Here is a 23,745-nt window from a genome sequence, read left to right as displayed (position 1 = left end):
CAGAGACTTACTGACGTCATACAATGGGACCCACAGAGCTTGCTGGATGGACGGTGTTGATAAAACACATATGTCAGGGCGTGGACCACCATCTAGCAATCTGGACGGTGTGGACCAACGCATACATCACGTTGGATCCCACCGTCCATCAAGGACGGTGGATAAAACACATATATTACAGTGGCCCCACACATCCCACACAAGTGCTGGGGCCCACTTCAGATGGACGGTGTGGGTGAAACCCACTCGTCAGTGCATCCACACAGTACCGTTCAGATGGACGGTGCAGATATAAAATAATTACATCAAAGTGGGTCCCATACAGGGCCCACCATAATATTATATATATATATATGTTTAATATAACATATATTTATTTATTTATTTATTTATTTTATTATTATTATTATTTTATTTTATTTTATTTTTTAAATACCGGCCATCATCAATACAGCAGCCAGCGCTGCTGGCCGTCTAGCAAATGGATGGCCCACGTTCAACATATACAAAGGTGGGTCCACACGTGTGGAACCCACCAGCTCAAGTGGATAAAGCTGATACTTGTGTTTTCCTCTTCGTCCAGGTCTAATGGATGGTATCAGCAGCGCTGGACTATCCAGCCACCTGCTGGACGCCGACAAGGTGGGCCCACTTGGGCATCGGTGTGGCCCACGTGGTGGATGGCATGGATCAAAAAAATTACATCATGGTGGGCTAGAAGATTGGGGGAGAGAGAGAGAGAGAGAGAGAGAGAGAGAGAGAGAGAGAGAGACATGTAATAGAGGGACCCTGCCACTATGGGTCCCTCTGGCTTACAACACATACATCAACATGGGTCTCATCACAAGTGGCCCCTAAATGAAATTCAACGGTGGATTACCCACCGATTGCAAAGCTTCTAGGCTCCCTAGACTCCTAAGCTCCTTAGCTTGCTCTTTGATGGTGGATGATGAAGATTGGATGGTGGAGATTAGGGTAGGGAGTGGGCCCCACCTAGTTTCTTTCTCTCCTTGGAAGGCTTGAACGGTTAACTCTCTTTTGGGAGTTGCTTGGAATGAGAGAGAAATGAGAGAGAGAGAGAGAGAGAGAGAGAGAGAGAGAGAGAGAGAGAGGTGATATAAGGAGAGAGGGATGGGTGTTTAAGAAGAGAGATGGGTTGGGTTGAATTTTGGGTGAGAGAGGGATGGGTGGAGAGAGAGAGTTGACTTTGGGTAAGGTGGTGTAAAAGAGGGATGGGTTGGGTTGCTTGTACTTGATTGATTGATTGATTGATGGATTGACGTGATGTTTGGTAGATATTTTTTCAAAATTCACAACATGCGGCATTTTCCTCAAAATAAACGCAGGCCCACATCTCCTAGTCTGGGTATCAGATCGACACACGAGACACGGCGTTGGAACCGTGGCGATGGCGCGGTCGTAAGGGTATAAGTCTTGGGTCAAGTCGACTCAGATATTTGGGATACGAATTAGGGTCGCACGCAAACACTGATTACACATCGCGGGTTGTCGAAATTCGACCGGGAGGACCGCGAGAGTCTGTGGAACGATACGGTCTAGGATACGGGCCTTATATAATGTATATATATGGCAACCAAGTAGTTATTTTTTATTTTATTTTTAAGGGTCCCACTGGACATACTAAGAAATGTTGTTGCTATTTCGATCTCAACACGTGATTAGTGTGGGCTTGCTAGAATTGAATGTGTGGCTCAATTCAAACAGAACAACTACAACCTCAAGCACCAAGATAGAAGGATACGTTGGAATCGACCGTATATGACAGAGCTCTGATAAGATCAGTCGCCCATTCAACCACTTGCATAATGTTGCTTAAGATGATTAGATGATAGTAAGAAGGTAGGGTTTGTCCTCTGAAAATGGGTCACACATCTACTATCCGTACGAAATAACTTTTTTTCTTCAATACAAATAAAACAGAAAGGAAAATCTTATAGTTAGTTGCGGAGAACAACTGCAGAACACATATTTGAATGAAGAACTTTGTTTAATTACTTGAATTGAATCCAATGTACAAGCGCATACTTGAATTATAACTAAAGTTAACAAATAATTGATTACTGCTACGGATTACACTAAAGAATGTAAATGACAGGTAAATGTAAATATTACACTAAGGAATGTAAAAGACTAATAAAGCAAGGGTTACCTTAAGATATGTAAATGATAAATAATTAAAAGATGATTGAAAAATAGATTTGGCTTAGTTTGGTTTGGTTGGTATGACACTGTTTTATAGTGACTTCATTCATTATTTATAGCAATAGATAGATCATCATCATGGTCTGACTGTTGCTATAACTGCTTCAACATTACTCACCTTTTTGAGCTTTTTCCTCTTAGTTTACCACTTGTGTTGATAACTGCTCCAAGCACGATCACTTTCCGCTCGACCACTTTCTCTTAGTGAATGACTTGCTCGATAAACACCATCCATTTTTATCACAAAACCCTCTCTAAATATATCTAAAATTTTTCAAATAGACTAAACAACTTCTAATTACACAAAAGCTTTTTATTATTGTCTATTGGCATAAATAGGGCTGAATAGCAGTGACATAGATTTTTAGTAAAGCCTCTCGAGAAGGTTCCTGCACTGAAAACCTAGGTGGGGCCATCACTCCGTCCATCCATTTTATGAGCTCATCTTAGGACTTAAAACAAAAGTGAGAAGGATCCAGGACTCAAGTGGGCCGCACCAAAGGAAAATGTGAGTAGGAAAATTCCAAGGAGTTAAACCTCCGAGGGTCCACAGTAATGTTTACATGCCATCCATGCAGTTCATAACGTCATTGGTAATGGGATGAACTGAAAACACATATTAGCCTGATTCAAAACTACCGTGGCCCCATGAATATTTCAACCACGGAAGTTCAATCTTCACGTTTTCGGCCCACTTGAGTATTGAATCCGGCTCATTTTTTGACTTATGTCCTAAAATGAGTTCACAAAACGGATGGACGGGGTCAATTTCTAACAAACGGTGGGCCCTACCTAGTTCCCAATGCAGGAACTTCCTGTTTAGCAGGAAATCCGCGTCCGAACGGTAGGGTCATCGCATGATGGATGGAGCGGATTTCACGTATGAACAGCAAGGAGCTTGCGTGTTTTACGGGTTGTCTAAAGGACGCGGATTGCGTCCTACCCCCGCCCGGACGTTAATCTGTCCAGGCAGGGCTCTGTGAGGCCCACCGTGATGTAAGTGTTACACTGTTCATCGCTTTTCGAAGATCATTTTAAAGTATGATCCTAAAAACCAAGTAGGTCCACACCTCTAGTGGACCACACCAAGGGAAGCTGCAGTGATAATGACACCCACCGTTGAAACCTTTATAGGGGCCACCGTGATGTTGTTTTACCATCCAACCTATTCATAAGGTCACGTAGACGTGGATGTAGTGAAAACACAAATATCAGCTTGATCCGAAACTTCTCCAGCGCCTAAGAATTTTTTAATGGTGGACGTGGAATCCCAAATTTGTGGTCTACTTAAGACCTGTACCAGCCTATTTTTTGATTTATATTTTAAAATGATCCGAGAAAAGTGATGAAAGGCGTGGATAAAACACTCACATCACGGTGGTGAAATCCCATGGCGTGCGTGTGTGGGGTGTGTGTGCGTGTGGCGTGAGTGCGTAGGGATGTGTGTGCGTGTGTAAAATAAAAAATAAAAAAAGGACTCAATCGGCGTCCTTTTCTAGAAGGGTTGTTATAGACAACTGCTAGTCTAACAGTTCCGTCTAAGATAATGCAGATTGTTGACCAGGCGGTCCATGTTCTCACCTACGCCGGGGTTACCAAGGACACGTGTTGCCCGCAACACCTGCTCCAGGAAGCCCTTGTAACAGGGTTACACGCAACAGGCGGTCCTGGTTCACCTATAAATCTATGTAACAACCCTTCACCATCTTATGAAGACCAGTAAAAGAAACACATTTACGTTCTGCAATATGGAGAAACGAGTTTTCACCTCCCTTGTTTTGGCTCTCCTTGTTGTAGGTAAGTGGCCATCCCTTGCCATTTTCTTTTGACGATGATTGCCTGTCCCCTTGCCATAGACCGTTCCTGTAGTTGCCCGTGGCAAATCTACTCCGTCCATCAGTTTTGCAAGTCTACGGTAGGACAGAGTCTAAAAATCAGGCAGACCCAAAACTCACATTGGCCATACCACATGAACTACTAAGATTGAACGCCTACTGTTTGTAAGTTTGTCGGGGCCACAGAAATTTTGTATGAAGATGATATCTGTGCCTACAGTTTGTAGGAGCGGTAATAACCCTACGAGCTGTATGGATGGCATATAAACATGATGGACGGTTCCAGAAAGGTTACTGTGGTGGGCTTTGCCATTCACAGTTTCGTTTGGTGTGGCTCGCATGAGTTATGGATCTGCCTTATTTTAGATTATTTCTTATCGTGCTCTTAAAAAAATGATGGACGGAGAGGGAAGCGGATTGGTTGGTGTACCACCCACCAGCTATATAGATGGTGTATTGATGTCAACGAGTTATGTGGATCCTATCAGGAAGCATGTGTTATAACCAAACCGTCCAAGCATTTTGCAAGCTAGTCGTGGCGCTTGAAAATAAAAAGTTAAAAACCTTCGGACGCTCACAGGCGTTTTGGAACAATATGAAATTTGTTTTTCCTCTTCATACACATATTTGTGACCTTATGAGCAAATTAGATGGAAAATAAATGTTATGATGGGCCCTATTAATTTTTTAACAGTGAAAATCATTATCCCCTACTATTTTTGGTGTGGCCCATTTAAGCTTTGGATATGATTCATTTTGGCTAATGGTCTAAAATGATTTTTAAAAATGTACAAATCGTTGTGAATATAATAAATGCTTCATTGTAGGTCCCATGTAACTTTGAACTCCTTTAAACCGTTGGTATAACTGAGCTCGAGGAGCTTCTGCGCTCCGGAGCACCTTCACACGAACAAGTACCTACACCAGCTATATTGTTACCGTGTGGTACACTAGCTAATCCTCTTCCTAATAAAAGGGGATTGGCTGGTATGATTGCGACTACGAGGCTGCCGATTCTTCCGACTTTTAGTGTACCAATGATTCAAAGGAGATCAAAGTTACATGACCCTAAGATAACGTATTTATCATATCCACACAGTTCTTCCATTTTTTGAGAACATTTTAGAGCATGAGCTCAGAAATGATTTATATCCACGTACTAAGTGGAACACACTACAAATAGGAGTGAGACAATGATTCTCACCGTTAAAACATTCGTAGGGCTCACCATAACGTTTATTTCCCATCCAATCTATTCGTAAGGTCACATGGACATGGATGAAGGGAAAAAACAAATATCATATTAATCCAAGACTTCTGTGACTCCCATAAGGATTTCAAAGGTAGAATTTCAACCCCCCACTGCTTTATTGAGTATGGTCCACTTGATCTTTGGATTTGTCTTAATTTTTGCCTCAGCATTATGAGGAGATTACCAAATGAAAGGACGGCTGGGATATACATTGGATGGGACCACATAACTTAGTGACATCAGCCCACTGTACAGGTCGGTGGTGTGTGGTACACCAGCCAATCCGCTTTGCTTTTATTAACCGTGGTTTGACGTAACAGGCAATCCGCGTCCATTTATTTGCGCGTGGATTAGGTACTCCGGTCTTAGGAGCTCGGGACAGGGAGGATCTGAGCGCCACTGAGGGGCGACCATGATTATATGAACTTTGTCCACAATTCATTTTTTCCTGTTATTTTAGAATATTCTTTCAAAAATAGTAAAGATGTAAATCTCAAATGTGTGGTAAGGACCACGGAAGTTTTAGATCAAGATGATATTTGTTTTTTCACTTTAGGCAGGTTTTTTTTTTTTTTTCTTTACCCACGCACACACACACCCCACACAAGCACGCCGTGGGATTTCACCACAGGTGGGTACTCGAACCCTTGACCCATTATTGAAACTCCTGGGAGTCTACCACCTGGGTAAGAGTAAAGACCCATTGGGCCGTAGGAAGGTTGGATGGAAAATAAATGAGTTGGATGGAAAATAAACGACACATTGGGCCGTAGGAAGGTTCCAACGGTGGGCGTCCGCTACTTCTTATGGTGTGGTCCAATTGAGAATTGGATGTCTTATTTTTGGTCTAGTACTATAGAATGATATGAAAAAATGGATGGATCGTGTTGATATGATTTATACATCAAGGTGGAACAGGCAGGCGATTGGCCTAGGTGGATAGCTCTATCAACATGCTAGTGCCGGTAATTGGGTGCTAGATCCAAGCTGTCCATCTGTTTACATCCCCCCTGGTCCAAAACTCAGCTGGGTTGAGTCATCTGGTGGACCACAGGGTTAAAATAAATGAACGGCTAAGAAAGTTCTTTTAACCATCAAATTGATTCATAAACTGACCTATCCAACGTGTGGACCTATCTCATATTTTGACCAAGAGATCCACATGGTGTGCCTACCTGGTTGATAGATTGGATATTTGCCACACATGCCAAAGCGCATGCACCATGGCTACTTTATGGGAAGCGGATGCGTCCTGCCCCAATAGACGGTAATTCATGAGGGCAAGGCTCTGTTCGACCTGATCTCTATTGGTTTTATTAAGCTATCCATCCCTTTTGCCGTATCATTTTCCGGGCATGAGCAGAAAATAAGGTATATTACAAAGCATAAGTGAACCACAGTGGGGATTGAACGCCCACCTTTAAGGTCTCCAGAGGAGTAAAGTTTTTGGATCCAGCGGATAATTGTGTTTTCCCTTGAGCTTTGGATTTACCTTATTTTTGGGCTTGTGCCCTAAACTAATGGACTATGTAAATAGAACCCATAAATCATATTTATGAGCCCTGATGGATTGTTGGAGCACCAGAACCAGGGATGTGGAGACCTGGCTGTGAGCCCCCACAATGTATGCATTTTAGATCCATGACATCCATCTATTTTTCCAGCTTATTTTAGGGAATGGTCCAAAAAATAAATAGATACAATTTCAGGTGAACCATGCCACAGGAAACAGTGGTCATTACACACCCCACCATTAAAAACTTCCTAATGTTGGCTGCAATGTTTATTGACCATCCTAATGAAAAGTAAAACAACAAATATCAGCTTGGTCCAATACTTTTGGAGCCTATAAAAGGCTTTTAACAGTCAATGACCACTGTTTCCGTGGTCCAGCTGAAATTTGTATCAGCTTTAATTTTTGGAGCATGCCCTGAAATTAGGGCTGAAGGTCTGGTGGGTTGGTGCTCAACCCTAGCTCAACCCAAGGTTCCTATACCCAAACCCAAACCCAACCCAACCCAACCCACCCTTGGGTTGGGAATTCTCAACCCAAGCCCAACCCAAGTGGGCTCAGTCGGGTTGGTTGGGTTAGTCGGGTGGATACATGCTAATATTTTTGTAATTAGATTAGTTTATTATATTTCAACACACATTTTATTTTTGTATCTATGAGTTTATTAATTATTTATGTAGTTATTTATCGTAAAAAAAATTCATTTTTTCTAAACAAACAAGTTAAAATATAGGACAACTACTCCTCGTGTGGCACACAATTTATTTGGGAGAGAGAAATCCCGCATATCTTAGTAAGCCTGAGTCATCACAAATTACGTGGACCAATTAGATCCGACGGCACTGAAATTTCCCGTGCCTTCAACACAAACGATCCACGATAAATTATAATTTATAACTAATATATATTGATCCGGTCAGGTTGGGTCGGGCCACCCAAGCCCGACCCAAGTTTTATCAGGTTGGTGTTTATATAGCCCAAGCTCGAGATGAAGCCCGATACATCCTGCCTGAGCCCAACCCAATGTCAGGTCATTTGGGTTGAACCCACCCAACTTTCAGCCCTACCTAAATAAGCTAACAAAACAGATGAATTTGCAATGCATACATCTAGGTGAGCTCTACACTCAAGGCGCCACCCACATTGCTGGTTTTGAGGTCACAGCCAAGTCCCACTACGTGTGGGAGGTGCTGTTACTTCTTTATGTCCATCATAAAACTATATTACAAGGGTCTTAAATTTGTTAGATAATATCGAGATTAAAGGCCAAAACTGTCTTATTTGTGATTTCAGGGGTGAAATCAACAAAGGTGACCTTCACAAATAGGTGCCCATTCACAGTGTGGCCGGGCACTTTGAAAAACTTCGGCCAGCCCTCGTTGTCCAAACAGGATTCGAACTAGCACAGGGTGCATCAGAATCACTAGATGCACCCGTAGGATGGGAAGGCCGGGTCTGGGGCCGAACCGGTTGCTCCACAGACCCTAATGGAAGGTTCAGATGCGACACAGCAGACTGCGGCAGTGGTGTAGTCGCATGCAACGACATGGGTGCCGTACCGCCGGCCACCCTAATCGAGTTCAAATTCCAAGGTGACGGTGGCAAGGATTTCTATGACACAAGCCTAGTTGACGGCTTCAACCTGCCTTTTTCCATTACCCCACAGGGCGGAACTGGTGATTGTAAAGTTAGTAGTTGCCCGGCGAACGTGAACGCCATCTGCCCACAGGAACTTCGGGTCACGGCTGGCGGTGCTACGATTGCATGCAAGAGTGCTTGCGAAGCGTTCAACACTGACGAATATTGTTGCAGGGGTGCGTTTAATTCACCAGATACATGCAAGCCCACCAACTATTCCATGATCTTCAAGAATGCATGTCCGTTGGCTTATAGCTATGCCTATAATGATGGTTCCAGTACTTTTACATGCACCGGTGCTGACTACATCCTCACCTACTGCCCATGAGCTCAATATCCATATAAAAGGTTTTATAGACTATTTGAATGATCATGTTTGTTTGGGAAATAAGGTCCTTGTTATTGGACACATCTGAGGCACTATGCATTCGTAATCATGCATTGATATGAATTAAAAAAATTCGATGGCCCATGCCATCGATTTATATGAAGTTTGTTCTTCATTCTATTTGTTGCCCCTCTTGCATTTGTCATGAATGGGTCCAGGAATGTCCATTATTAGCTGACCCACATGGACCATCCAGTAGCAAACAATGTGGGTGCACTACGAGAAAACAGGGTATTAGCAGCATTTTTATCACAGGGGGCCACAAAACCGCTACTGTACATAGAAGTCAGCGGGGTTTTTATGTGGCTGCCAGTGTATAGTCGAGCCACCGCCACTAAATGTAAATGAAATAAAAGCAGGGTCGTTTTTACCCCACTTTCCCAAGTCTCCCTATCCCCAGATCATGCCTCCTCTCCCAAAACCCTTCTCCCCTCTTCTCTCTTCCCTGCGATAACCGACCGAAAGTCTCTCTCTCTCTCTTTCCCTCTCCAACGTCTCTTGATCTCCCTTTTCCACTCCAGCCTCTCTTGATCTAGCTTCCATTTCCATGGTTGAAGACGCTGATCTCTCGGTCGTTTCCCTCCTCGCTGGAACACGCTAAAGTCCGAGAAGGCCCGCAAGAGGAAGAAGCACCAGCAACAGCCGCAACAGCAGCTCCCCTTCTCCAAGAGCCAATTAGCACTCTCGGTCTTAGTAGGTAGGCATGCTACTCTCTCTCTCTCTCTCTCTCTCTCTCTCTCCTGGTTTCATCATTTTTTTATTTTTATTTTTTTAAAATAAACCAGCTGAGATCTTCCCCGTGAATCTATTGCCATCCAAATGCAGATACCGTAACTGAGTCAAGTTTGAATCAGTCGGAAACACTGGGCCTTGTAATCTATTGTTTGATAACTTCAAAATTTTTCAATGAAATGCAACCCATGGCCAATTGTTTCGGTATTTCTCCCGAAAAATTGTTTCTTGACAAATCTAAAGAAGACATTTGCCTTATGTTGCCCATCGAGGGAGGAATGGTACCATGTAGAGCGTTTGAAGACATGTTTAAGTATTCTAAATGTGGGAGTAGAAAACCGAAGTTTTCAGGAAGTTGTCCATAGATGTGGTTGTTGGAGACATCAAACCAAATTGCTTCCAGGTTGCTAGGATGAGGTGGCAGACAGAATGGGGTTTTTCTTTTGTAAGGCTTATTTGTCATCTAACTTATTCATAAGGTCACGAGGAAATGAATAACGGCAAAATACAAATGTCAGTTAGATCCAAAACTTATGAGGCCCTCAAAAAGTTTATAAGAACCGACATTCAATTTCCAATATTTTCCTATCATGTGGTCCACTTGAGCTTTTTAAATCAACGGTGAAGAGAATAGAAGAAACCTGAGGAGGCACTTGAAGGTACTCTCTCTTTCTCTCTATTTTCTTCTTTTGATGGCCAGAAATTGGGCAGCAGCCATGGTAGCGGCAGTCATGTCTGCCACTGTCCATGACCCACTACATGTTTAAAGAAATGCTTCAACCAATATTCTCGATTGGCAAAGCCACATTGGCTCATACATGTTTTGCTTCTTCAATAGTATATGCTCTTGTACATACATTTACGATAGGTTGGCGATTGAACATAATCCCTCTTGTTGAAAGTACACGTTTATGATAGATAGCTTTAAGGCCAAAGAATGAAAATAATGGAAGGAATTTGCTTCTATTCTCCAAGAGTTTTGGGCTGTCTATGGTTTATATTTCAAAAAATTTATTTAATCCTGTGAGTGGTAACTCAACTAAAATGCACCACAGATAACTTGAAGATAATGGACCCTTTTTTAGATGGATATCTTAAAAACTGCATTAATGAGAAGGAGCTTGCTACATGAAGTCCACTCATCTAAAGTGGACTTCATGTATCATGGTCTTCATGTATCAAACAATTTATCATACAATGCCAAAACTATTTTCAGTTTGTAGAAGTGGAGCCTATTATTCAGTGTCTGAATCATTGAGATTTGGGGCCCTACTATAGCAAATATCTCCAGTTTTTATTTTCACATTTATTTATTGCTTTACATATAGGCTTCTTTAGTTTAAAAATAAAATTTTTTAGTTGTTAAGTAATAAGAACTCATTTTTAAAAATATAGTTGTTAATTGATCTTGCTTAGTTATATTTTTATTGCTTCATTTATAGTTGGTTGGATGATGAATATACTTGTGATTGAGAATATAAATAAACAACTTACAATATATATATGTGTTTATATATATATATATATATATATATATATATATATGAACACATATATGTTATCCCTGGAGGATTTATTTTTTAAGGGGACATATTATTGTAGCCTATGGTATGTTGCCCCAATATTACTTGTATATTACTAGTATGTAGTAGATAGTACTAGGTTAATTATTTCAATTCTACTTGTTGTGATTGATTATGGAATTGGAATTAGAATTTTTTAAGTATAGGACAATCAGTTGCTCATTTGAGGATTTCTATGTGGCCAAGCATAGATATAGTGTGCGTTTGGATGTATAGAAATTCTCAAATTGTCTCACATATGGATAGTTCAAGGTTGGATAGATTAAAATACTTTTGGTTCTCTTATTTAAATGCACATGCTTGTTTTGGGTTGTATCTGTTTATTTTTCTCTGGTTATGTTTCTTACATTTATTTCTAATGTCAAATATCCTCACAATGTGCAGATAATTGGCATGGGAATCAAATGCAACATCAACGTATCTAGAGAGACATGGAGAGATGCTGCCAGAATTTCAGTGTGGGCATTTGAATGGGAACTTAAAAGCATTAAAATCTATCCAGTCTTGGATGGGTGACTGATTTAGTCAGTTAGTTAGATATACCATTAGTGATTCTTTAAGATGCCTAAATCATTATCGTTTGGGGGTAGGTTTGTCATTGATTAATATGTAGGTAGGTCTCTCGTTTGTTACGGAGAATACTATTGTAAAAAAAATCGTCATGTAACTTGGCTTCCTTTGCTAAATAAACGGATGATAATGATGCTTGTTTAAATTATATTAGGAAGCTTACTCAGACCTAGAGTGTATTTTCACTAACCTGTCGGAGTGGGTAAGGAAGATAGCTATGGATAAGAGTTGAATTCATCTGGCAAGGTACCCATTTAGAAACTTCTCATTTCAGGTGTTGGGGCTGAGTGGTCAAGATGCATTCTTTTCACATATTCTCCAATTTCATTAGATGATTTAGGGTGAGCTACGCATACTTAAATGGAGCTGCGAAATTCTTAGATTTTGCATTTGCAAATGCAAGTAATAGAGGGAGGATCCGATGTCCATGTAAGAACTGTAATAATAACTTCTAGGTGTCTCGAGAAGTAGCATATGATCATATTGCGTGTGACGGATTTAATACAAGTTACACCTACTGGCATTTCCATGGGGAAGTTACGTCTTCTTCCATGCCTGTTACCATAAATGTTGCAGGTGATAATCCAGATTCACACGATGATATACACGGATTGTTATACGATGCATTCGGTTTTTCAAATCTAAATGGTGAAGAGAGTGATGCGGGCCACACACCATATGAACCTACATAGGGGCAGAATATTGAAGCATAACAATTTTTCAAATTGGTAAAATATGCTGATCAGGAATTGTACCTAGGTTGCAAGAAATTCACTAAGCTTTCTTTCATTGTTAAACTATATCGAATAAAGTGCCTTGATGGATGGAGTGATAAATCATTCACCATGTTACTTGAATTTTTGAAGGAGGCACTTCCCGAGGGTGAAACGTTGCCAAAGTCTTTCTATGAAAGCAAGAAGATCATCGGGGCCTCAAATATAACAAGATTGATGTATGTCCCAATGATTGTATGTTGTACTGGAAGGATGTCATCAATGAGCAATCATGTGCTATATATGGTACTTCCAAATGGAAAATGGCTAAACATCAGTCAGATGATGAGGGTTCTTCTTCATTTGCAAAAGATCGAAAAATTCTATCTAAGATATTATGTCATTTTCCCTTGAAATCAAGGCTTCAAAGGTTGTTTATGTCATTAAAAATAGCTTCCTTTATGAAATGGCATGAAGAAGGACGTACCAACGATGGAATATTAAGGCATTAGCGTGGAAAACTTTTGACCATGACCATCCAAGCTTTTCATCGAACGGTCGTAATGTTCACTGCCAGAAAACGGTGCAAAGGCTACGGATAAAAATCGTAGGTAAATGTGTATTCCTATGGTTATAGCCCGTAGCAAGACCGTAGCAATTAGTGGTGTAGCTAAAGGTCAAAATGCTATAGCTATGGATTAAATTCGTAGCAATAGTATCTATACTTTTTGTAGCGAGATGTACATATCTGTAGCTAAAAGTAGAATGAAATCCGTAGCAATATGCTAAGCGAGCAATAACTACGGTTTTCAGAACAAAAGCTACGGCTAATATCCGTAGCTATTTAAAAAATTATAAAAAAAATTATAACAATGGTTTCTGTGACCATTGAAAGAACCTGCTGTGATTGATCAACTCATCTACGCTAATGCGATTAATGCTACTAGGAATAGTACGTAAAATGCAATCAGGAAAGAAAATGATGCATTCATATTACAAATCAAATCACAATGCATCCTACATTCACATTTCTAAATAAACAAATTTCAGAATACAACAGATCGCCTGTTGTAAGTATAATAAGAGCATAGATCGTCCAAATGCCTTGTTAGCTCTGGCACCACAATAATATGACCCCTGCACAAACCGTCCAAATACCATTTCTTGCTGATGTAGAACCTATTTGTTTCCGTTGCCTTCTTCGCAGTGTACTGGAAGACCTCAACGACTTCCAGGTAAAAACTATAGCAATAGCAAATCTAGCAAAAGCACCAAGCGACCCATCATTCTGAAAGTTGAAACTATTTTGTAAGTGCAGATGTAGCTTGAAAATAAGGAAAAAAATGTTTGAAGGTTTTCATAATCTTCCATTGCTTCATACTAATGTATCAATATATTACACCCAGTGTCATACAGATAGTATATAAAAAAATATCTCTAAGCAAAATAATACATAGTAAAAACAAAACTTAAGGCGTCTTTGTATGCTGAGCGGAATTACACTTGAATAATTCACTTAAATATATAGCAGGTGATCACAATGGAGGTAGGAACGTTTTAATTCATACTGATGACCTCTAATCACAATCGATATGTTGCGAGTTACACAAGTTACATTTGAATGGTCTGAATTGCTATCTAGGGGATAATTAAAAGAAAATTACTACTTGGGGGTGACTCCCGCATTATGAATGAATAAAGAATAGCCTCACGTAGTCATTTCTGCTTTATTACATTGACATTGCCAATCAACTCAACTGAGAATCCAAATGCAGACTTAGTACTAACAAATTTCAATACATTCCTAATGATTTTGCAATAAAATACAACAACCTCTATACCAGTGAAATATTGATTTGATAGCTCTTTTATGAGGTTTGAATGAGATTATAAATTTGGCAGTAACTACTAGCCTATGAAGTACACTACTGTTCTTAAAGGTTCAGATGAGTTTTGAAGTTTATTTGTGAATACCTGCATAATGAACTGACATAAATCATAATGCATCTTTTGTAGACATAATCAATGTCTTACAAAACCTAATTAAGAATTGAGACCAAAATGAAGATAATGAGAATAAGAAATAAATCACAGGCTTGGTATTGCTTTTTAGACTATTTACCCCTGTAATAAATTTTTTTTTGAAAGGCTACCCCTGCAATGATTTCTCTGCTTGGATAACCAAGAGCTTGGTTTTAGGCGATGATGAAAAATATTGAGGTCATAATCATTTTATATGGATGATTCCTAGATAAGAGACCCTTTACCTGTGCCATAAAGTCTTCTAACTAACCAGAAGAATGTAGATCACATCAAGTTTATGCACTACCTCATGTTGCTAAATTAAGCATCGTACACTTTCTATGGCAATTCATAAATGAAAACAGACCTGGTGGACATATGGCTCCATCTGATGCAATAGCTCATATCCCTGCAAGAAAACCGGGTCAAAAGCTTTTAGAGAAGCACCAAAGAAGAGCAGCAAACTACATTCAATAGAACAGTGAACAAGGAAATCGTATGCATACTTGTTTGAAATAATGAATAAGGTGAGCATCCATTGCCCCACTAACAGCTTCCAAAAACTCAAACCTCTTCTTGGCCTCGACATTAGAAAGAACTGTGACCTGGAAAGAGAGAATATGACAATTAATGGCACCGGCCACTGGCTATCTCTCATATCAATGCATCTTTGCTGGAAGTATTAGTGTTGAACATGGATAGAATAGTCGGCGTGCATAAAGTTGTAAATACCAGATTGAAGCGAGCCTGCCCGAATGAAGACCTTGCGATGTGGAGGTCCTGAAATATGCCTATTACTAAATTAATATTTCTATCTTGAGAAATTAAGCTGACAAATGAAATACCAAAAATAAAATGTCAGATTTTCTATGAGTTAGGATTAGAAAAAGGCCTCTCAGTTGAAAATAGGACAATACCTCTTCTAAGACAGCAACAACATCCGACTTTGTACCTTTCCTCAATGATAGAAACTTCTCACGAGCTTGTAGCACAAAAAATACATTGCAAAATAGGTCATTTGATTAATGATGGAATTCTGCATATTTACTAGTTTGCATTGGAACAAATAACCAACCAATTAAAAATCAGACACTTCCAACCAATTAAAAGAACAAAATTCTTGTCAATTACAAGAGATGAACTGATAATTTGAAGATATGCCTTCAACGGGTATTTAATATTCAGCTTAAAGTACACTTCCATTTAGCAGCAATTTCTGCAAGTGAAAGCATATGGGCCCAGAATGATGGCAGTTGCAACCATTGTCACATCCACAAGTGATTGCAAGGATCAAGATGTAAACAATCATGAGTGAATGGCATGCATATATGTAAGATGTGGTAGCTTCTGAGTTCAACATCATATTTACAGACTAACAACAGGGGGACAAAAGAATGAAAGAAAAATAAAAAAGAACTCAAACCAAGAAAAAGACTTGGACTTAGTTGCCAATCTGGTTCAGTGCCATGGGCCCACGAGTCATCCACAGGACTTGACTCAAGATACAACAAATTGGTCCACTACCAGAAAAAGGTGGTGATTCTCACACTACACCGCCATTTAAATGATGGTGGTGACTCTCCAACCATACACATGTGGATATGAGTCCGACAGACTAAAATGACAACAGAGGAAAGACCAAAAAAAAAAAAAAAAAAAGAGTTGCCACTAACTAGTTTACAACAAGATCTGCTCTAGGCCAACTAGGAACCCAAATTTTATAAAAATGACTCCAAATGGTCTGAAAATCAGAAATCTAGGCATGTACCTAGGTGATGGGGAAGGAAGTTGCTAAGCAGCCTTCCCCACCCACAGATCAATGTTAAATTCTTCCTTCAGAACTGTCGCCTGCCAAAAGATTTATTTATTTATTTTTTCCATACACAATCAGTTTCATATGAAAAGCGGCTTTTAAATTTGAAATGAAGTCCCCTGTTATGACTTCCAATTTCAGTTGGTTTGCAAGTCAGATAAATAATAGGAGAATATACATACGATTCCATGGTTCTCAACAACTGGAATGCATTGACAAAATCAAAGCAAATTGAGACGAGATATTAATTGACCTTTCAACCAATCATGAAAAACAATTTCCCTAGACCCTTTAACAACCACTCCTTGTCTTGTGCAAAACTTGAGTCATGGATGATGTCTTCCACATTGGGGAAATCATACCACATTGGATTCCCAGTGCAACAACATTCTAAAGCCTTGCAAAAATCATACAGCAGAGATGGGAATGCTGAGGTAATTTAAAAAATTAAAAATTAAAACATAATAGTTAAGGATAGGTTCGGTGGCACAATAATGATAATTAAACAGGGAATATTGGAAGTTGGAATAGCAAAGCTAGAGATAACAAGCATTGATAACTTTAGCCAAGGCAAACCAATAGCCCATTACTCCTTAGCTATAAACCAATAGCAGAATGGCAATGCATCAGTGGGAATTTAATAGTTTCTCCTATACTTTACTAGTATTCTTTTTCTTTCTTTCCTTCTTTCCTTAAATTGTTTCTTAAGTAAAGTGAAAATCAAGTTTTCACATTCATAGAAATGGGACATTGATAATAAATTACTATAATAGTAGTGAAGAAAAGAAAAATGAAAGCAAAAAAAAAATGATCCTAGGCACAAGGTCACCCTGAACACATGTCCTTATGCACCTGATTGGTACAGGGGTAGTCCAAAGCTAGGTGATCTATACTGTTGAATAGTTGGGACCATCATCAACACAATTTCTAAGCCATCCACCTATTAAAAGGGATGAACCAAAGGCTTATTAAAGAAGTGGGTAGTGATGGGTATTAGAGCAGAAATTGTTCATTGTGAAATACCCAGTGAGATGTGAACTACACTTAAATTTTTGGAAGGTGGTAATGGTAGCAACTGGAGCTGATTTCTCAAGCATGCGACCATTGCAACTAAGCACTTCTCAGGAACCACCCCTACATGCCTTGAAAAGCTTGAGAAATGCCAAGGTGATTCATGCAAGAAGATCCATAAGGAGATTTGCAGCACATGTGTCAACATGGCATGTGCGAATATATGGACCATTCATCAGAAGGAACCCACCATGAATGTGAACTGACCTCCTGATTTGCTGCATCTACTTGAACGCACAATAGCCCAATATGGATGCATCTCAGCACATCTTCAGTGGGGCATGCCACTGCGATCAATGGATTGATCAATTCCAGGCACTTTCCTTCACACCATAGTGTCCATGCTTGTAAATTTACATTTCACCGAATCCCAATTAAAATAGCTTAACAGTGAAAACACTACTAGAAGAGATTATAAAAGTTCAGGCTGGCAGTAGGCTAAGCCTATCCTGGCCGGTCCATTTATAGTCGTTACACAAAAGAGAAAAGCCTTATTAGGAAGCTAGCTGAAATTGGATCTATTTCATATCTGGTTATAAAAATGGCCCATCTGAGGCCTTACCCCACCTGAGCATAAACTCAATTCATTTTACCAAGAATTAGAAGCCGAGAAAAGGGAAACCTACATAAGTGACAAGGCTCTGGGGCATCTTTGGGGAAATGTAGATTGATGTTCTTTTTCCCACTTACAATCTCTAGCAGTAAGACGCCGAAGCTAAACACATCAGACTTCACTGAAAACAACCCTGCCATTGCATACTCAGGAGCCATGTATCCACCGTATCCCATCAAAGTAGCAACAAAAAAGTTACAAGTCTAACATGATGCGTGCGCATCAATGCTTGTAGTATCTAAAAGTTAATACTTAAATATTGTTAACCAAAATGAGATGAAATCATTTTTAGCCATTCACCAAATAGGACCTATGCATTTACATGATTTTACGACTCTTGGGTAGAAGTTTACCTTCTTGCGGTGTCTTCCTCCTGCATTTATAGCAGCATAAGCTTGAACCCAAGATGGCCACTCCTGCAAATGCCAACAGGCTAGTAAGGATCGCAGTTTTTGATGCTCTATCATCCCCTATTTTTAACAGTGAATTCTTTCCATTTCAATAGCAATTTTACAACCGGTCAGCTCTGCATATCAACATACACTTCCAAGTTCTCCCCGAAACCGGTTTATCAAATATAAAATCTAACCATTCCTAATGTATTACTATGCCAACTCTAACATTACCTGGAAAACATAAAAACCCAGGAATGAACTCCACATCAACCAAACAAGTATTTTAAAGCTATTTTAAAGATCTCGAGCATTATGGGATGCTAAATGGTTTGCTTCTTTTTATGATGTAATGATGTGGTTATGATAATGGCGTTGGTGATGGTGGTGTTTAATGATTTACTGTTTGCTTTTCTTTTTTCTTTCCTTTTGATGTGGTTATGATAATGGCCCCACTGCTATGCATCTCAAACAGAGGAGAGATGTTGTAATTATTTACAGTTTATGTACAGATTTTATGCATAACTGACAAGCAAATGGAATTATCTAGTGATGAGTTCCTTCTTTTGCTAAACTATTATAATATTCCTTTTCTTTTTTCTTTTAAAATGTTAATTTATTAAGGAAGATTACCATTACCAAACAACAGATAATTATAGAACTACCACAAACAATTGAAGAAACTACAGAAAAGCTTACAGAGATATTTCTTTAAAATTCCAAAATGCGAAAAAAATAGTTCTTTAGAAATGAAACATTTCCAAAAGGAGAAAAAAAAATGGCAAGGCCCTCCTGTCAAAGAAATTGTTTGACCTTATGCTTTAAAACTAAAGCACAAAGAGGCCCACAAAGAATTCATATAGTTTTGAACACTTCAAAGTGTATACAAATTGGCACCATTCTACCCTCTCCAATTGAATTAATGAAAATCAAAATTCATCTTTCTAGATAGATTAACTGGTTATGATGCCTACTCCGCTAGGGGAAGACTGGGTTAGAGTCCGGTCTAGGGTCTCCTGCTGGAACTATGTAGCAGGTTATGGACACCTATTCTCTGGGGACCCCAAGTGGGCCCAACCACAACAGGAAAAAAGAATAAAAAGAATAAAAAAGAAAGAACCCTAACGAAGCAGACACTTTCCAAAAAAAAATACGAGCTTCTTTCATAATCAATGAAATTTAGAGATCAAGAGCAAAAGAAGGTACAAATATCCATCACAGAAGAATGTGAATTTTGAACTATGTTAAACATTTCAACGCATTGGAAACTTTAAGCAGATGCATTGCCATGGGGGAAATTGTTCACAGATCGTATTCAAGATTTTCTGGTGAGAAAAGTAAACTGTACCTTTCACAGCTCCATAGGGCAAAGAGGATCGCTAACAGCCGACATTTATAATTGGAGTTTCTTCAACATCACAAGGAACTGTGAGCCATCCTCTCTAGTGGAATTTCACTAGGGCTTCCTTCTTTAATGGTCACATTTCCTCCTCAACTTGATCAATTAGAAGGCCCATCACCGAATCAATGATCCAATAAGAAATTCAAATCACTATTGCCAGCATCCTCATCAATCTAATTAATTAAAAAGGCTCACCAAGTAACCATACTTCTCCAAAATTTTGAGCTATTAGAATCAATATCTGTGTTAGAAATACGAACCTTTTTCATATACTTGGATTTCATAATTGAGAATGGTCCAATGCTCTCAGAGCACCGTAAGTTATAGTGCGACTGGTTGCATTAGGACACTTAGTCAATTCCTGATCTGTTCATTAGGTCTAACACATGTTTCATGGGCTACTATGATCACACTAATATAACAAACGTTAACCACTTGATCAACAGACCTAAATATAGATGGTCAAGATCATTTACATAAAATAGGTCTAAGCAAGAATCTATCCATCTACTTGTTAGGGCCATCATCGATTGTCTATTAGAATCAGTACCTGTGTTAGAAATACGAACCATTTTCATATATACTCGGATTTCATAATTGAGAATGGTCCAGTGCTCTTAGCTCAAGCCTCTAAGGGAAAGATCTCATCCCTGGATTTGATATCTTATATCAAATCCCCGCCCTTCAATGGACACCATCTGGATTAATCCATGAATCTCACTTTCTCCCATGGACAAAACTTCCAAACCTCCATATGGCACAACCCATGCAACAAATCAAAGCCAACCTAAAAATTAATTGTTGTGCCAACTCCCATTCAGAATTTGCAGACAAGAACTCTCACCCACTTTGGCAAAACCCAAACTTCTTCATCCATCTTCCATTCAAACAAACTGTCCCAATCACTCCAACCATTGCCAGTCACCAAGGAACGAGTCCTGACCATCTGACTCTAGCCCAAGTATAATTATGAAAGTTACTTGGCCAGGAATTGATTGAATCCGCATACTCACCAGGCATGTGAAGCGTTTTACGTCAACAAACATGTTGAACAGGTCAGAGGAAAACTACGATTGGTTATTAATTACCACGAAGCAGATCAAGCAATTTCTAGGGATTGTAAACTATGTTTCAGATTTTAGTCCCCATGTCACCTATCCTAAACTCCATTTGGGTCAATCAGTTTTTGGGTGGACCAAACCCAAGTAGCAGCCACAACATGGGTGATTGATATACAATTACAATAACCACAACACAATGTAGTTGCTTACCTCTACAAACTTGTTACTGACACTCGAATCGCCCCCATTGATGGAATCACTGTCAACACTGATGCTTTCCCTCTTACATAGAAGAGAGAGGAAGAAAAGATTGAAAATGGGAAATGGGAAATAAAAAACTTAACCCTAGAATAAGAAAAGGGGATGATCATAAATTTAGAAGGAGAGAAAAGGGGGAAAGAAATGGGAACGAGAGAGGGCACTTGAAAGGAGAAAATTCGGAAAAATCAGAGAGAGAGAGAGAGAGAGAGAGAGAGAGAGAGAGAGAGGTGGAGGTGCGGCTAGGGCGTGGGGGTGAGGTGGAGGTGCGAGAGGGATGTTTGAAAGAGAGGGAATGAAAAAAAGAAGACCCACATCAATGAAATAGAAAGGACTCGTGCTGCTTTTTGGATTTAGCTACGGTTATGTGAGTTTTAACTACGGATTAAACCCGTATTAATATAGATACAGATTTAAACCATAGCTAAAATCCGCCATAGGCTACATCCTTTGCTTGATTTTTTAGTGGTGGTTAGACTTTGGTTAGTAGCTGACAGTTTCAATTAATTTAGGACAATGAGTATTGCTCACAACACATGGCTTGTTATTTTGATACTATATAACTTGCCACCATGGATGTGTATGAAGCAACCTTATCTCATGTTATCCTTACTTATTTCTGGCCCTTATAGACCCGGTAATGACATTGACGTGTATTTGCAACCTTTGATAGATGAGTTGAAGGAATTATGAGAGGTTGGCGTAGGCACTTATGATGCCTCAAGCAATGAGACATTTCGATTACGTGCGACATTGTTGTGGACTATTAATGACTTCCCTGCATATGCAAACTTGGTTGGATAGAACACTAAAGGATGCCTCGCTTGTCCTGGTTGCAGTAAGGACACTTCGTCTAAATGGTTAAAACATGATTGAAAGTTTTGTTATATGGGTCATCGTCGATTTTTAGAACATGATTATAGGTTTAAAACTAATAGCAGATCCTTTGATGGCATGGAAGAATTTGGCAAGGCACCAACTCCACTATTTGGTTCTGATGTGTTGGCCCAGTTGCAGGGAATTAATGTCACATTTGGGAAGAAGACTGTAGGCAGTCATGGGCATAAGAGAAGAGGAGAAGACAATGAGGAAGAACGATATAACTGAAAAAAAGAAGAGCATTTTCTTTGATTTGCTATATTGGGAGCATAATCTATTGCGTCATAATCTAGACGTGATGCATATTGAAAAGAATGTATGTGACAATGTACTTGGGACGCTGTTGAATATTGTAGGGAAAACAAAGGATAGTGTAAAAGCACGTCATGACCTACAAGATATGGATATAAGATAAACATTACACCCAAAGCAGCTTTCATCTAACAAAACATATTTACCACATGCATGCTTTATTATGTCACCAAGTGAGAATGATGATTTTTACAAAATCTTGAAGCGGGTGAAAGTTCCAGATGGTTATGCAGCCAATGTTTCATGTTGTATGCATCTTAAAGAGTGTAAAATTTCAGGACTCAAGAGTCATGACTATCATGTTATGATGCAACAACTACTTCCAATTGTGATATGAACAATATTGCCTAAGAATGTAACCTTAGTCTTACTTGAATTGAGTGGTTTCTTTAGAAAATTATGTTTCGAAGTTGGTCGAGTAAGAGACTTTGACCGATTGTAATATCGAATTAATTTAACACTTTGCCATTTAAAAAAGATTTTTTCACCAGCTTTTTTTGATATTATGGTGTATTTGACCATTCGTTTAGCGGGCGAGGCAAAAATAGCTAGACTGGTCAATGGATGTACCCCATTGAGAGGTGCATGTTAATATTTGAAATTAAAATTATTTGTCATGTTATACTAGTTATGCTAATCGACCATATACTTTTAAACTTTTTAACATTGGTAATCACAGATATCTGCTTGCATTCAAGTCATATGTGCGTAATAGCAGTCAGCCTAAGGGATCAATTGTGGAAGGGTACTTGGCTAAAGAATGCTTAACATTCTGCTAGAGGTACTTGCATGGTACAAAGACAAGGTTTAATCGACCAATACGGAATGACGACTATGGTAACATTGTTATAGAAGAACAATCCTCTATTTTTCCATGAGTAGGTCATGCATTAGGGAAGCCTGAGGATTGTGTACTGGATAAAGTTACATTTGCACAGGCACATCGATATGTCCTGTTTTACTACCATGAAGTCAGCCCATTTCTTGAGTAAGCCAACTATAAGCCTTAATTTATACATAGATAAATTTACTCTGTTTTTTTTTTTGCTAAAACCAATGACTTTTACAGAGAACATATGAATGTTATTAAGCAGATGAATTGTCGCGCACGACCAAGGGACATAGAATGCATTCACAATGATACATTTTATAAATGGTTTAGTGATCGTATAAGTAATCGATTTGATAAATTTAAGGACATGTGCTTGTGTTTTTATTTTTATTATTCAAACATGAGCTTTTGAATGAATATTTTCGGTATCTGTATAGATTAAATAGTTGCGTCATGAAAGTAATGAGCAGGTTTCAGAAGACCTTAGGTGGCTAGCTCGGGGTCCTAGTATGGCAAGAAGATATAAGGGTTTTATTGTAAATGGCTTCGGATTTCATACCAAAGATCGTGAGAAAAAAAGAAAAACTCAACATAGTGGAGTGGTTGTGACCGCAAAGACATCAAGCTTCACAAGTACCAATGA

The 23,745-nt window shown here is 39.2% G+C and overlaps 1 long non-coding RNA gene and 1 pseudogene across 1 annotated transcript; one reads left to right on the top strand and one right to left on the bottom strand.

Annotated features, from left to right (window-relative positions):
* The first annotated feature begins 3,971 nt into the window (after window positions 1–3,971).
* On the top strand, window positions 3,972–8,895 carry LOC131224971 (thaumatin-like protein 1b; annotated as a pseudogene).
* Window positions 8,896–13,417: 4,522 nt separating this feature from the next.
* Window positions 13,418–15,625, bottom strand: LOC131225370 (uncharacterized). The gene is made up of 5 exons (XR_009161325.1): window positions 15,387–15,625; window positions 15,202–15,284; window positions 14,976–15,074; window positions 14,837–14,878; window positions 13,418–13,735 (listed from the first exon to the last, which is right to left on the bottom strand). It is a non-coding gene; the product is annotated as an uncharacterized LOC131225370 (long non-coding RNA).
* Window positions 15,626–23,745: the final 8,120 nt, after the last annotated feature.

The sequence above is a fragment of the Magnolia sinica genome, chromosome 14 (assembly GCF_029962835.1).
Source record: "Magnolia sinica isolate HGM2019 chromosome 14, MsV1, whole genome shotgun sequence".
NCBI classification, from domain to species: domain Eukaryota; kingdom Viridiplantae; phylum Streptophyta; class Magnoliopsida; order Magnoliales; family Magnoliaceae; genus Magnolia; species Magnolia sinica.
The sequence above is the reverse complement of the archived record's forward strand: the minus strand, read 5'-3'. Positions and strand labels throughout refer to the sequence as shown.